Below are 14,237 nucleotides of genomic sequence, written 5' to 3'. Positions count from 1 at the left end.
TATTTCTCTTCCTGACTTAGTTTTTAATTTTTTTTATTACAATGGTTACTCCGTCTTGTTCTTTTTACCCACGGGTTAGACATTTAATGCTTAAGCAGATTTTACTGTAGCGTATAGAAATACAGATTAATAGTTCAAGAATCATAGCGTTCAGGATGGCGTATCTTCGAGAGATGCTGACTCCTCCTGAGTTTAAATGTAATCTTCAGTATTCGTCTGCTTTGCAAGAAATCAGAAAATGAAAGATGAAGGTGGAGTTTTTGATCGCCGTGTTGATGGATGCAGCAGGGACCTCTGAAACGTCTGTGAACTTGTACCAAACAAGCCACAGAAACACTGAAGACAGTCATCTTCATACATCCATACAAAATTTACGGGCTTAACTCCAATACGGTAATTAATGAGTTAGACTTTAATTAGACCCCCAGGTTAGTTATTACAAAGACGCCACATTGTTTTACTTTCTATAAAGTATGTCATTAACAAAAGACATATTATTTATTGTGTTGGTGTTGCAGATGGCAGGAAACTGAAATTTATACGTTTGGCATGATGCTCATTAGAAGTGTCATAACACAGTGATTATTATACCGTAAGCTTATATTTAGTTTTAAGTAAGGAAAATTATCTTAGAAAGTAAAGTACAATAACTCAGTCCAGAAGGTACAAAGTTGTCTTCAACTGTGGAAAGACAGGAGTGTGATGATGATCACGTGATGTATGAGTTCGGAGTATCGAGCCTTTCACACAGGCCCATGCTATTATGTCTTCATGTTAGGCGTGCATGAAACTGTGGTAGTCTATTGTTCCTTCTCAACCCTCACTTCATTTTGCTGAATACAGTTAGAATTGTCGGGCAAAGAAGTACAGTTACAAATCCGTGGCTTAAATCAATGTATTCCAATCGGCGTGTCGCATTAACTGTGATGTCCATTGAATTCAAATGCATTTTTACTCACGACGATGACTGTCTTCTGGGATGTTGTGCCTGCAGTCTTATAGAAACTGATTGATGTTTTCAGAGGTTCTTACTGTCTCCATCGGGGATATCACCCTGATCGTGAAGGTATCAATGACCTCTAAAACGTTGGTAAACTTCTACCACCCCAACCCAGAAGACAGTCATCTTCATCTCCAGTTATAGTTTATAAGGTACCGTTTACCATTTCTGGTTATGCGTTTTTGTACGCAGGAATAGTCTAACCTAGCAAATGATGTCTTGCGCATGCACAGGACTGCCTTTGGTTAGCATTTGGTTGGTTCTTCCTCCTGGATATTTTTGCGCGGTGCTCGATTGACTGTTATATAGCAGGCGAGGACGAACTCTTTCCTTACAGCCTGCAGCTTGCAGTCTGTCTGTAAACAAACTTACCCGCGCGCCCGTTGTCTGCGGGTAGTTTACTGTACTGTGAGGTCTTCCACCGGGTTAAATTAGCCTCATATAAGAGGGTCCCTCTTTGTGGAGAGTCATTCTGACAAATGAGGCTGTTTTATTCTTAACAGTCAGAGGTCTCACACAGATTTCCCCCATCTGAAAGTCTCAGTAGACAGAGCAGTATAGCACACTTGTAAGTTCTTAGCACAAACTCGTACATAAATGAACGCCAAATTTACATCCAGCTCCACTCTAAAACGTTCGGCAAATTTAATTTGGTCCTAGTGATAAAATGTAAATGCTAATTTAAACGAAGCTAAAATCCAACTTGATTGATTGTCGGTATACTGCCTCCTTCTTCAGGGCGGGACAGTATGTTTCTCTGAAACGTTGGTATCCACGGCAATAAGTCCCACTGAGTAACAGTGATTCATGTCTATTTATTTCAACCTGAAACCGCGTGCCAAACCACAGCGGCACTTTCATTTATAAGACGGCCACCCGTGTATAAGGAAGTTGGAGACAGAGATACTCTCGGTTTTAAGCGCTAAACTATACGGACATAATGTGGAGCTCCAAGAAGGTTCGTAGGCTGGGTGGGCCCAGAATCGCCGTTGAAGAGGAAATATTCCAGCCGCCATCAAACTTGTGTCTCACTGACTGAACCATCGTGGTTCATAAACGTGGCTTGAGACATGTAACAAAGTTCTTGCAGTAAAAGGACAAGGAACAACATTCTGTGAGCATTTTCAATGTTTCTGTCGCACAGTTCAGATAAAAAGGTCGTTTTACTTGGTGCATGTGTTTTATTGACTCTTACGTCACGTTTTCTGCTGATACATGGCTTATTCACCTGTCACTGTAGCAAGGCATGACTGTCGTCACATTTGGCTAGCTAAGTACGAGTAACACTTGCAGGCATGGGCTTTGCAATAGCACAACGACATTGCTGTAGTGTTGTGTGGCGATGAACAATGGGAATGTGAAACTCTCGTTAATATTTGTCGTAGAATGTCTTCATTGTTTCTGTCACGTAGCGCCATTTACGCATGCGCCATGCCCTCTGTGGGACAAAACATAACTTAACGAGTCCCATTTGCTCGACCCCAAACTGCAAACAAGCAAAATTGACGTCCGGCATTTTGGAGCAGGGGTGTAAATTCTTATTCTTCCGAAGGGAAATATTTCGAAACTGTTCTTTGTCTGTGGATCACATTAAGAAGTGCTTTGGTTGAATTATTTTAAGCCATTGTATCAAGAGCCAACGTTGTTCGTAAATAGAAGTCGTAATAAAGAATAACCAAAATATTATTTGTGATTTTTACCATAGATATTGGAATTTATTTCGCAGAGAAAATTGAACAAACCCGTTAATGAATATTTTATAACATTTATGATTACGAATTTAATTAAATCTAATTTATAAAGTCTGCAAATGAAAGCAAATATAATTGCAGGTTTAATTACATATAATTTATAGAAAATAAGTATTACTATTATTTTAAATCCTTTGTACCAAAGAAAATAAATGAGCTTGTAATATCCGGTAACAAATTAAGTAATAATTTACGCAGGCCTTGTTACAAGTGCCTCGGGTCGAATGTGGCCCGCGGGTCGCCTGTAGTACCATGATTTGGTCTAGCTATTATAGTGATAACATACACGTAATATCGTGTTATAATAAAACATATTATATTTAAAATTCACTGCATCTGTTATTTACACACGAAAGTAATCAGTCACCCGCTGTTTAAGAGAATTGTGATCAAGAGGATGATGGACCTCGAGGCCACGCGCTTTTCATTTCTGTTTTTAGAGTTCAATTGACTCTGACGCGCTCTGTTTGGTGATTGCAGAAATTAAGGGCAGCCCATTGCATTTTAAAGCAGCTTGCCAGTCGTGTTATTGTTTCATGTTTCTGTTGCCTGCGTATTCCACCACCGCTGTCGTATGGTCGTGATAGTTTGTGCGCTTTCACGGAAGACTGCATTACACGTATTGGATACAGGACTGAATTGTTGTTGTTCTAAACGTACTCCCCTTCCTTGGTGGCAATGAATGTTTTGCTGTGTGGTATACCATTTTTCTCGTAAAGTATCTGCTAGATTACACGATAAATTTATCTGAAGCGTCTTCTATAATTTACAGCAATTTTATTAATATTAATTTAGTTGGTTCAGTTTACACTCTAAGCTGAACGTTATGAGACAAAGATCAATTATTAAACCTAATCACTTTAAATTAACTGTGGGTGATGTTAATTTATTGTTCTGTTTCTGTTACATACGAAGCGTGAATCGTATTACCCACCCGCGTCTAGAGCCAAAATCTAAGTTGCGTGGAAATTTACTTTTAAGTCCCTATAGGCTTGCTTCTAGTGTTTCTGGATGGCATACGAAGACAAATTTTCTTTTTACGTTCTGCAGACTCTTCGGGGCTGTGGGACCTATCCAACGTCCTCTAGAATGGGCACAGGAGTAAATCAGCTGGGACGTGAATCTAACCACCCATATCCCAACAGTACCGAGTTAATACAGCGTGAACTTTACCATCACTTCCCAGCATGTCATGATGGCGTAGTGCTTAGGCAAAGAGACAGCGTTTTATAGCTTTCCAGTCGCTGGGAATTATGTTCAAATGAATATTTGGTTACGTTGCTGGAACACATCTTATGGTACCCACGGAATTAATCCGGGTGTCAGTCGAAGTATATATATGGTTAAAATAAGTTTTTAGACGTTGATAAAAACTACGACGGTTTGCGCCATGACATGGAAAAACTGGATTTTGTCAGGTGATATGACATCAGAAGACGTCGACCAACAAGTGGTGCTAGGTAGAAGGGCATTCGTGATACAGTGTCAGATAGAGTAGGTCGATAGGACAGTGGCAAATTGGCTAGCTTCCTAGTCACTCTTTTGACACTGCGTGTTTATAACAAAACATTCAGCAACAGACAAACATTCTAGGAGGGAAGGCACAATGGACTTCAGGGAACGCAAGAGTTTATATACGCTATAGATTCTAAACACAAAGATAGACAGCACTATATGTAAGACACTCGCATAGTGAAGGGAAGACAAAGCTTAAGTAGACACATAAATAAAAATGTCATGGAGATACGTATAAAAAAGATGAGCGACTGAGTTATTCTCGCATGAAAAGAACATAGTAACGTGTTGATGGATTCTTGTGTGATGCAATCTGTGTATAATTTATGTGGAATTTTGTGTAAGAAATGGGAAAGTCGTGGACCTCCGAGAGTAGTAGCACTTCAGAACACAGATTGAAGGTGTTTGAGAAAACATACCGAGCATTTGTATCTAGGGATTTTGACGTAACAAAGGAGTGAGTGCTGTGGCGGTTAGTCGTCGGCTTCTCACTGTGGAAGCCCGGGTTTGCGCCCTGGGCAGTCCAGTGGGATATGCGGTGGCCATTGTGGTGCTGGGGTCCTGCGCCGTAGCCGCGCGGTCTGAGGCATCATGCTTCGGACCGGCGATACGGAATGCGCGCTGGTTCGAGTCTCGGGGGAGAAGAAATTTTCTCGTGAGCTTTCGACCAGTGTATGGGACCGGTGCCAACCCAGCATCGTGAGGAAATTGGGGAGCTACAATGAGTAGCGTAATCCGGTCAGGAAAACTAGCAATGGCCGGGGCTTCGTCGTGCTGACCACACGTCACTCTATATCTGGTTGGATGATCGTCCACCTCTGCTTAGGCATGTGAACGCGAGGCCAGCAGTCAAGCTAGTCGGCTTTGGCTCTCAGAGGGCTGTTACGCCACGGATTTAATTTAATTTAATTTAATTGTGGTGCTGGGACGGTTCTTTTTGGAGTTCTCAGATTTCCCATGTCAGTATTATTCCACCTTTTTTCTGTATTTACAATGGGCCCGTTAGATGCCGAAGTTCCACAAGGTCGTATTCTCTTCCCATTGTAACAATATAGAAACGAGGGCAAAATAAATTATTGTTTAAGTCTTGAGGCGAGTAGAAATTGTTTGTATACTTAAATGTTCTGAGTACGTGTACTGTCTTTTACATCCCTTTTCCAAAAGTAATGTCAAGATACGCCTGTATTATCTGCAGATAATGCTGTAGCAGATCAAGTCTTTGATCATTTATCTTTTATTTTCCGCTGTCACGTACAGGGCCCTGTCGTGTCACATAGAGCGATCCAGAAACGGAATCGGGCAAGATAGACTGTTTTCATTCTATCGCTGCGTCTACATATTTCACATCTTTACATCAAAGTTCTTTGTTATAGAGCCTCAGTGTACTAAATAGTGTCTGAACTACCTTTGGAGAATGGTACGCTACCAGGGCCTACAAAAAGCCCACTCGTCAGTTCTTTTCACATTCTGATGTGTAAACCTATACCTCTTTAATAATGTCAAGACGTACTTAAGTTAAGCAGATAAGAGGAAGATAGCATATATAATAATGCATGTCGTATTTATTGATATGTGCCTATAAAATGAACGATTTTATAAGTAAATATTTAAAATAAAATGTTTTGTTTAATCTGTATTGTAGTATTTTATTTTATTAATATATGCATATTGCATGAATCACATTATTAGGTCTGTATACTCGTATTATATTATTATATCGGAAGCACACGTCAGTGAAACAAAACGTTTATGGGAATATACCCTGTAGATACCGGTGTCAGTAATAAACATTAGTATTTTTCGATTAATTTGCCTATTTCACAAGCGTCATTATTTTCCCTGGCCCCACTGACATACAGCAGATAAATACATTTACAAATAAATTTTAAGAAAGAAATTAAAAGAGAGATAGCATGTGAATGTACATGGATGCAACGTACTATAAAAGAAGGGAATATATAGTAATATAAGATTGGAAATTTGTAATCCATACTGTAATACAGAGTTTCCAAATTCCTTTTTTTGCACTTTTGGATTTTATAAGATCTTGGCTTATCGTATGTACCGTCCACGTAAAAGTTGCAGAAAATGCAGAGAATGTAAAAATATAAAAAAAAATGTTTTCGACTCTACATAACTTATGATTTGTTCATAAACTCGTATGTACTTATATTCTGATTAAAATAACAGAGCGAACTTTAATTACTCTCCGGTAGTTCTGTCACTAAAATGCTTGAATATTATTTTTAAAACGTTTCATTTGTTTCTATACGAATTCATTTGTTTATCGGAAATTGATTGCTGAGAGGACAGTATAGCCTCAAACGGAGGACCTTGAAATGTCGAGATATCAAACTATTCAGTTTATACAACGTTCGCCTATGTAATAATATAAATAAGCCATGCATCGACATTTATCGTAGCTTGTTAATCTGAAAATAACTATTTATAAAACAAAAGTTTCCTTTCCATAATTAGTAAAACGGCTTTTCCTCCCAACTTTACTATTCGAAAATTCTTTATAAGTTATTTAGGTAATTTGACACAATATAAATCAGCACATGGGCCAGTGTGCTGGACTTGTACGCGGATGGTTCATAGGAACGAATCCCGATCGAATCTAAACTTTTTTTATTGCTTTCAGTTTTAAATATTTTAAACATTATTATTATTATTATTATTGTTGTATCTTTTGTTGACTCTGTATTTGGTTCGTGCGGGTATTAGCACGTTAAAATAAAGAATTAAATTATTTTAGACTTACTGCCTTACCTTGCTGTATTTGCTTTAAAAATATTGAGTTTAAATCTTAAAGTTATATGTTTAACCGGAAACTTCTAAACAGCGCAATTATTTCTGTTGATGGCGATTGTTTTTAAAGCGGTAAGTGTAACTGCGATTATATGATTTTGTGTCTCTTGGAGGGGAGAATTTAGGAGAAACTCCTGTGTTTTCAGCCACGATTTATTAGTTACTTCGAGTAGAATTTACGTTTCCTTCTTGTGGTCATAAAAATGATGAATTTGTTGAGTGGTTGAAGGGGCGTTGAGGAAAATGAGGGGGTTATTAGGGTGCGCTCAGCTGGCGAATTATTCGAGTGCACCGAGATTCTATTGTGTATTGTTATGGGGTGTTTTACCTGAGGAACGTTTCGATTATTTCCGCCTCTAAAATACGCTGTTTCCTGTAATTTTCGAAAACTGATAAGGAAAAATCGGTTGTTGGCAGCTGGCTATACAAGCCCTTCCATAGATGACGAGTGTTTAAAACTATTTTTGTTCTGCGTCCTGCCACATAGAGTCGTAAGCATAACGAGCATTCGAACAGCATAAAGAGACATCCGGTTTAAACGATCTTTTTTCCGCAAGAACGTTTAATGGCCAATTTCATCCGGATGCTTCCGGATGTATAATGAGGGTTGCAAGAATTTTAAATTAGTAATTATGCTGTGAGTGGTTTATTATGGGTACAGTTTCCTTTAGTACAGATTCTTTATCCGTTATATTTGTCCGTTAGATTTAACCTTGAACATTAGCATCGTCGCCATATTTCATACAAAATGTATAGGCATGTTTATGAAGTATGAAATTGATTGTTATCATCTCCAGTAGTTTATTAGTTGTAGTTATTAACGAAAAGTTTAATATACTGTGGTTTTCGCGGGCGCCATGTTGTTTGACATCCTACAAAAAAATTACATTAGAAAATGTTGTCAGTTTAAAACAAAAAATTACACCAGATTTTAAGCGTTGTTCGAAAGTTCGCAGGCTTGTATTATTCTTAAGAAAAAGGCAAAGAAACATTTAGAGTGACCTTTTTGCCAACTAACTAACTCATACTTGTTTGAACAACTTACTCTGGTATGCCTCGTGTCCTAACACCATACCACGAAGGCGTACAGGAAACGTGGAAGTAAAATTTTACGAATTCGGTACTGTTTGGAAATGAATGACCAGTTTATAGTTCTGGCTGTCCCCGGCTGAAAGCCCCCAGGTACCCATGAATGGGTTGGACTGTCCTTCTTATCCTTGTGCCCTTGCCAAGCGTCGAACCTTGGTCGTCCAGCCTGTAGTCAGCCACATGTACGAAGTTCCTATAAAACGAAAGTTGTTTGTTTGTCGATATATTAGCATGACACGTGTATATAGCTCAGTGCTTCACGTGAGGAATTCCCTGGATATTTCATTTGAATTCTGTGTCTCATTTACAAAATATTTTCCTTCGTCCCACAGCCACTGTTATTGTTCGGAACAAGAGTTTAAATTTGCTGGAATTAACGAACATTGCGTGGCAACCAAGTATAATTGTGAATAATAATGCAGAACAGGATCAAGCCATATTTTGCTGCTTTACTAAAAGGTGTAACAATTACTGAGGCAGGGCGATAATTTTAACCGTACACCCATGTTAGCCCCGCCAAAACGGCTAACATGAACGCTTCGTCATCCAAACCAGTAATTACTCTGTTATAGGAGTTTTTTCATTGCCACAGAATGGATCAGATAACAATTTGTTTTACTGGAATTTAGAAATTCTCTCAAAAATTTTGAGTAAAGTTTTCTCGAATCGTTCTTTAACTTTGTTGGTTTCTTTCAGCGTAAATACGTCCAACTCAGCTCCTGTCAGTTGCCTACATGACTCTGCAGTAGAATATCTTTCGATCCTTCTAGCATCTTTGATATTAACTCGAAGGCAATTTTCCTTTCCGTTATATGGGAATTCGTCGTTGTTTGGATTGGTGTTCATTTTTGACGTTTCCCATTAAAGCTGTGACAGGTGTTTTTTCTTCATTGTCTGGGTTTATCGTTCTGTATGCACACGGCTTGCCTTTACTTGATTGACGGACTGCTTATGTAAACACTATCATCAGAATTTGGGGTTCACCAGAATGATGGCTGACAGGTGACAAGGCTTCAATTTCCCGTGTAAGTAAGAAAAAGTGCTCCTGCTGTTTTTATTTGGAAACGCAGAGCAGCCACTGGCGGCGTTCAAAATTATATAGGCGTACAAGCCATTTTACTTTAAATGTCAACAGACTCTTGTTGTCAGTAAGACTTCATTATCCTAGTCTCCGTAACTTTATAAGGAATGATGGGTTTACAGTACTCTCATGTCCTTGCATATCACCTTTAATAAATTTTGAATCAATTACGAACATGCAACTAGATGTCACCTCCATCTTGAGAAGCTAATAGTATTGAAAGTGGTAATGAATTTTACACCTTTTAAGTTCCATTTTAATATTATCATCCCACCGACACTTAAGTTTTTCAAGTTGAGTTAAGGTTTTACAAACAAAACTGCATACGGTTTTATCATCTCTTCAGATTATGCTACATTCCATGCTCATCTCATTTACTTTGGTTTTATCATCTTAATAATATTTGGTGAAGATGTTTCTAATTCTGTCCCGGAGACCAGCTGTTCTCATGATTCTTTCCTCGTCCTTTCCAGTTCATTATCCAGTAGACATAATTATCATATCAGTCAGTGCTATAAAATCTTAGCTATTAACAGTGTTATAAATAAATAAATAAATAAACAGGGTTCACATGTTCTCAGCACCTTTTTTCGCTAACAGGCAATAACTTATAATTGTGGTGGTTCAGTTGAAGCCCGCTAATCGTGAGTCCTTATACATTTATGGATGAACGTCTTTAAATAGGAAACGATAACATTCTACAGAATCCATACCTGAGGTAGGCCTACGAAGTAAAGATGAACATTCCCACATTTATAAGCGTACAGCTTAAAAGCGTAAAAATTAGAGAAAATGTATTATCATTATTATTGTTGTTGTTGTTGACGATGGCAATGTATTTTTAAATTGTAAAAATATGTTGTTCTGTTTGATACATGTGAACAGTTTTAGGGCTTCCTGTGGCTAGAATGCACGAAGGGCCCTCATACATAATGACCATCCGCTTTCAGGTGCGGTACTGGGGTGTGTAAGCCGATTTCCAGTTAATTGCATCTCAGCAGGGGGTAACAGGGGCTGTGTCTGCGTCCAACTAGGTTTTCGTTCTCCGTCCGTTTCTTTCAGCCCTAGTGAATAAGGAATAATCTCCTCTATATAATGCAACGAGTAATAAACGATTATAAATTTAGTTTGTTGCTGGAATTAATGTAGTGTTAGGTACGTCGTGTTCCTGGACATGTCTGTCAATGTATTATTTATTATATTTTCTCTGAGTAATGAAAGCTTTTGCTAACCGAATTAACTAAATTATTTCTTCAGATTGTGTTAAAATTTTTATTACCTGAATTTCTAAAATAGCTTAGGTTTCTTGGTGTGTGAGATGAATATGACATGAAGTCGCTGAGTCTTGGGTGAAAGGATTTTTTTTAATTTTCTCTTGAAGAAGGTTATTGACATTTGACTTCGTCCAAATAATTTTAAAGGCGATTGGAGGTTTACTTTCTTGATGGAACGAAGTTATTATATTGTGGGCTTTTACTTCCAACGTTTTATGTTTCCGTTTTGAACATTGGGCTGTAATATTGTGTACTACGCTTCTAGACATCCTTTTCCATTTGGACGCAGGTTTTAAGTTTTGCATAAACAGTATTTTTCAAATAGGCCTAGGAGCACCTGCTCACTAAACGTACCAGCCCTTGTTTGTTGTCTAATATTTCCACATAGCTTACGTCGTTCGAGAATGTTTGATAGCGGTTATAGTTTTTCTCGTTTGTCGTTGTGATACAAAATGTAAGTAATTGTATTATTGCAGCTGTATCCCATTATTGCAGTTGACGCATTGTTTGAAATCGGAACGGCAGAAATTTCGGCTGTTCAGTCGCTCGATGAGCACTTATCAAAGGCAAATATTTCCTGCGCCCCGAAATTTCGTTACCAGTGTACAGTCGTCTTATCCCGTACCTCTATTTGCTTGTCAGGTTGCACATCGCGAAATGCTGCTCGAACAGCAGTAAATAATTTCGATGCGAAGTAATGTTCTACAATGTTCTGCTCGTGAGTGCATCTTGTTCGTACTTGCACTGCTTCTGCGCAAGCGTGACCTTGGCTCGAGTGTCACGTGGGAGATTGGGAGAGTCCACTACGAGTAAAAGTGTTGAACCTGCTTGCATTTCGAGAGCATCATTTTCTTTAGCAAGAATGGGATTGCTGTATAAATGTTATGGGTAAGTCTTGTAGACCTGTTTCCATTTCTTTCCGTAAAAGCGTGTTACGTCAGCTTTAAAATTAGATATCAATGCATGCTTGCTTATTGGTCTTGCTCTTAACTAGCACTATTTGTTGCACCGTATCTGGACAGCCTTCATTACCCTTCTGTTGTTACGCTGTACTTATAAGATCAGTAGTATTTTGTGGTAAGGCATGATTCAGAATCTGAGACTCTTGTAACATCCACGATGAACAACATTGAGGGAAATAGCATTGAACTGGGTGGACAGTGTAATAAGTAAAGACTGGTCACTGATTTTACTGTTGAGTGCGAGATTATAAAAGCACCTAAAGTTTTGTTTATGTGTGCGTTTGTAGAAATGTATCAACATGTCGACACGAGCGGTGAGAACGTTTGAGGTTATGTTATTAAATAGTAAGTTATCTTTTATCATTGTCAGCGAGAGGTAGTATGCGAGAGCAGTGATTCTAGATTTCTGTCTGATCTTTGTACTTGGTCGAAACACTTCGCATGTAAAATAAATACCAATACTGGCCGGCTTTGAAAGAGCAGAGCGCTCTTTAGATGCTTAATAGGTTCTTACAGGTTTGTTTGTTGAAATGGGTGGTATGTTTTATGGATCATCAAGAGGAAACGGATACACGCCATCCTTTTCATCAGATAGCCCCTTAACTTTAAACGCCGGTATAAGAGAGAAATATCCCTCAATAAATGAAAATATGGCGGTCCATTACAGACCGTATTGAGAAGATCTAATCTCCGTTTAACTGGTGGGTCATAATAGTGGCACATTCCACTGTTACGCAGTATTGCTTCATGACCGTGATAACCATCAACAGATAACATAAGGAGGACCGTATAAAATAGAAGGATCCATCGTTAGGACTGTTCAGAAAATGCCATGGCAGGGTTTGTAAGGTTGGGTTTACGGGCTAAGCCCCCCGACTCTCTGAAATGACAAGGACCACAGTGGAAGGAGTGTTTTTATGACAAAGTTAGTTAGAAGACAGTGACTTCTTGATGAACGGATAAAAGCTTCAGCGAAGAAATGCATTTAACTTCGAAGTAATAAAATTAAACATTTTGAAAATTGAAACCAGCAGATCCTTGAAGCGGCATTACTCTGAAGTTGTATTAAGGAGGTCCCGTGTTAGAATATAAAACCTGGTGGCTCACTTTTTGTGGTTTTCCTCATTATTACCAGACGAGTGTTGGAATAGTACCCTGAAATAGGTCTTGACCACCTCCTTCCATAGATTTTAGCTGATTACCATTTGTCATAAACTTCCATTCTTATTAGACGCTGTGTGTAGTTGGAACCATGTCGTTATGTAATAATCATTTTAATTTCAGTACCCCTGTACTTTTTTAACTGGGTCTTTAGTTTTTTTTTGGGAAGAACATGCCTTGACGGTAGCCAGTCCGAGATCATTTTGATGAGTGTAACGTGTGCACCAAAACAGTGGAAGTAGAAAGAACGCGGGGGGGGGGGGGGTAATGGCCTGATACCATTCGAGAGATCGAATCGAGGAAAACGGGGTTGTTGGTTAACCTGAAGAGACCACTTAATATACAGGAGTACATGAGAGTTTGATATTAAAATGGATCTTGAACAGATTGATTTGAAAGTGCGAAGTTGATTAATCTGATTCAGGATAGGGTTCAGGGGCTGGAGTCATGTGATCACTTCATTGAAACTTCGGGTTCCATGAAAGGCGAAGAATATTTTATCTGAGCGACTTCCAGAGTTTTAAGGAATCTGCTCCATGGAGGATGAAAATATGGCCTAACAAACGGATACCTTTGTGCGTTAATTGTATGAACTCTACATGTAACTCATAAGAAGTCTTATTTTTTCATATTAGTTACGCAGGAGGATATAAATTGCAGTCGATTTTAAATTACCACTTTTGCCTAAAAAATTACAGCTAGCAATTCGGAATGCTGTGTGATTTAAAGTCTGAAGGATTTGAGGTTCTCGCCGCGGTGAGTGAAGATGGCTTTCTTCCGGGTTGTTGTACCGTGTAGTCTCATCGCCCTGATGATGGAGGCAGCAAGGACCTCTGAAACGTCGGTAAACTTCTACCAGTCTAGTAATATTACATCACGAATGAATAAAATTTCGATCCAAATCGTTTATGTTTTTCTTTCTAAAACTGATTTAAATTGCTTGCAAAGTTGAGATTATAAGGGACCGTTATGAATCAAAATAAAATCTTCCCTACAATTTTCTGTGTAAATACACAAATCGAAATTTAATTGAAATAATATCAGTAGTTTCGGAGATGAAACATGAATTGTTGATGGACGAATGATACGATCTCCTCATTATAAATGTTAACATTTTGAATATGCTGAAATGCTTTTAGAAATCCAAGAAGTAATAATTTATGACAAAGAGACGAAGTTGGTAACCGAAGTGTTTTGTAGTGGTTAGTGTTGAAATGTTGCTTGAAGTATCTCTGAGCTTGCTTTAAATCCAATCTACCCTATTCCTTTTGTGCCTTTCTCGTACTGAAATCTGGGGGAAAACAACCCGAACCTTACTTTTCTTACGTACGTAGAGCTCCACATGATTCAATACACTGAGGTTCGTTGTCCTGTAATTGATTGAAATGCAGTGGGCTGTTAACAGCTTTAGGGATAGGTCACTGCTCCAGAATGCAAGCGAATTAAATTATTCGTGTCCTTTGAACAGGATTATGTCGGTCACAAGGGACAAGGGAGTAGGTTGGTCTTATTTATATACAATGGTATTACAAGGGGCAGGCTGGACAAGCTTGGAATTCTGTACAACATAACAACCTAATTCACTTTCTTTCT

The 14,237-nt window shown here is 38.5% G+C and overlaps 1 protein-coding gene and 1 long non-coding RNA gene across 8 annotated transcripts in view; both read left to right on the top strand.

The window, feature by feature from the left end:
- LOC110841493 (lysine-specific histone demethylase 1A) overlaps positions 1–14,237 on the top strand; it is a 502,755-nt gene that overhangs the window by 286,114 nt on the left and 202,404 nt on the right. The window lies entirely within an intron of this gene.
- The window catches only part of LOC110841501 (uncharacterized), a 122,720-nt gene continuing 119,516 nt past the window's right edge, over positions 11,034–14,237 (top strand). For all 4 annotated transcript variants that reach the window (XR_015534408.1, XR_015534409.1, XR_015534407.1 and 1 more), the window contains exon 1: positions 11,034–11,409. This is a non-coding gene — a long non-coding RNA (uncharacterized LOC110841501). The remainder of the gene's footprint in view (positions 11,410–14,237) is intronic.

The sequence above is a fragment of the Zootermopsis nevadensis genome, unplaced genomic scaffold (assembly GCF_977971745.1).
Source record: "Zootermopsis nevadensis isolate Lab colony 2312 unplaced genomic scaffold, Znev_1.0 Znev_ptg000010l, whole genome shotgun sequence".
NCBI lineage: Eukaryota > Metazoa > Arthropoda > Insecta > Blattodea > Termopsidae > Zootermopsis > Zootermopsis nevadensis.
The sequence above is the reverse complement of the archived record's forward strand: the minus strand, read 5'-3'. Positions and strand labels throughout refer to the sequence as shown.